Consider the following 2,323-nt stretch of genomic DNA (forward strand, 5'->3'; position numbering starts at 1 on the left):
AAAAGAAAGTTTAATCATGAAAATCTATTCTCACTACACTGGATGGTGAAAACAGAACTGGTTTTCTTCTCTCAAACAATTTACATAAGAGGTTTACTTTCCCAGGCACCAGTTCTGCAACATACATCATTGGAATGATAACTGGAGGCATGGGGGGAACCACTGTCTTCTCTGTGCCCACAGCAAGTTGTAGGAGTGCTTCAGATATATGGTCTGTTGTAGGGATGAGGTTCTAGATCTCTCCACTGTGCTTGGTTCCAGAAATTGCCGCTTGTAAGGATTTCAAAGCGTGGAGTTTTGAGCTTTGCTTTTCTTTGGGCCCTTGGGTGCTGGGCACCTGCTCCTCCCCGCCAGAACCACTGTGATGGGACCTGCCACCAACTCCTGTGCTTCCATGTCACAGGAAATATTGCAAATACGATTGCAGCTGTGCACTGCACACTGTTTTGTACCCCTCCTGGGGCTCAGCGAATGGCAAGATAATAAATTATTTTTCTACAGAGTGCTTGAGTGCGCACTTATGTTTCCTGCACTTACACTGAAGTCCTAGACAGAACTGTGATATAATTGATGGTGATGGCAATGTAAACTACATTTTGGATATAACTCAAAGTATCTGAGATAGATATTATGCTTATTATGATGTAGGTTTGAAATTATATCAACATGATCTCAGAAGTATGATAAATATCTGAGACTCTAATACCTGCAATTGCTTTTCAGGTCTGGCTTTTCAGCACAAGGATTCTGAAGGGAGCAAAAACTGAGTTCTCTCAAACATATGGCCGTTAAGCAGTACTCGACACTGACTTTCATTTTCAAACTCATAATTTTGTAATTTGGCCACATACTACTTCATCACGCGGAACATAAATCAGACTCACAGTTTATACACAAGTATTCATCTTAGTCTTTATGGTTAAATAATTTCTTATTTTTGCCTACCATCTTTGTGTGGAATTTTGTAATTCTGTAGGTCAGTACTTTGAGTAGTAAGAAATCATTAAAAATTTGTTTTGAAAAATAGTACCATTAAAATAATAAAAATTTTAGCTGCTATGCATGACATACAATGGCACAAACTGCAATAACAAAAATAAGCATCTTGGGTGGTGCATGTAACAGAATGATTTTAATGTATCTCATCAAAATACTGATTTAGCCGAGGCAATTTATTCTGAGGGGAATATGGCATCTATTTAAATATCTTTATTATTATTATTATTATTATTGGCTGCTCTACCTGTTAGTCTCATGAGTAAGCAGTGACCAGAATTAGTAATGGGATAAAAGATTTTAGAGCATACTTAAGCAGCTATAAAAGTCCAACCAAGACATTTTCTGATCCAATATTTAATTAATTATTAATCATGGCAACAGGAGATATTTTCTGTTCAAATAGCCACACTTTCCAGAGAAGCTTGTTCAAAGAACTCAAGCCTCTGGTCACCAATGACCACAAAAGTACTTAATAAATTAATTGCAAGTATCAATCTCAATATTCAGGTCAAATCCTATTTCAGAAATTGAAGTCCTTCCAAATTTTTCATTGGGTTTTTACTTTTTACTTCCTCTTTTAACACAGTACAGCCATGCCACCCCTTCTAAATACCATGTTCTTAACACTGTGAAGTTGATCTCATCTAAGGAAGATTGATGAGGACTTGAACACCTGTGAAACATCAACAGGTTTGATTTTAGTTTGGTGAGGCTTTTTATTATTACTGTTTTACTTTCTATTATTTTCTTTGGTAAGTTAGCTTTTTTTCAACAGAAAGTGGTTGCACTCTATCAAAATGTCAAGACATTTCATTGTTCATCTCAACATAAATCTTAATTGTGGTAAAATGGGTGAAATGTTCCCTTTTGGCAAATCTAGAAAATATTTTAAAACAGTCACTGAAGTCAGTTGATACTGAACTAGTACTGTTTGAGATTGATACAAAGTTTTCATGATAACCAGACAAGTGTTACGTGGCTCAGGTTCAGGAACTACAACCCAGTGTCATGCCAGCAGTCTTTATGTATGGCACTAAGCTGGAAAATAAATTAGTAGGAGATCAGTAAAAATGGCTGTGATTGTATGTCAGTGTGTGTAGGTCTCCAAAATGTTAATCTCTCCTGAGCTTCATCCTCCACTGGAACTAAAGGGTTTGTCACGTGAATTAAAATTGTAGTTTTGTAAGTTACTTTCCTAGTGGGGTGAGAACAGAGAACAGGAGAAAAAGAAAAAAGAAAAAGAAAAAGAAAAAGAAAAGAAAAAGAAAAGAAAAGAAAAAAGAAAAGAAAAGAAAAGAAAAGAAAAGAAAAGAAAAGAAAAGAA

Source organism: Oxyura jamaicensis, chromosome 1, assembly GCF_011077185.1.
Source record: "Oxyura jamaicensis isolate SHBP4307 breed ruddy duck chromosome 1, BPBGC_Ojam_1.0, whole genome shotgun sequence".
Classification (NCBI taxonomy): domain Eukaryota; kingdom Metazoa; phylum Chordata; class Aves; order Anseriformes; family Anatidae; genus Oxyura; species Oxyura jamaicensis.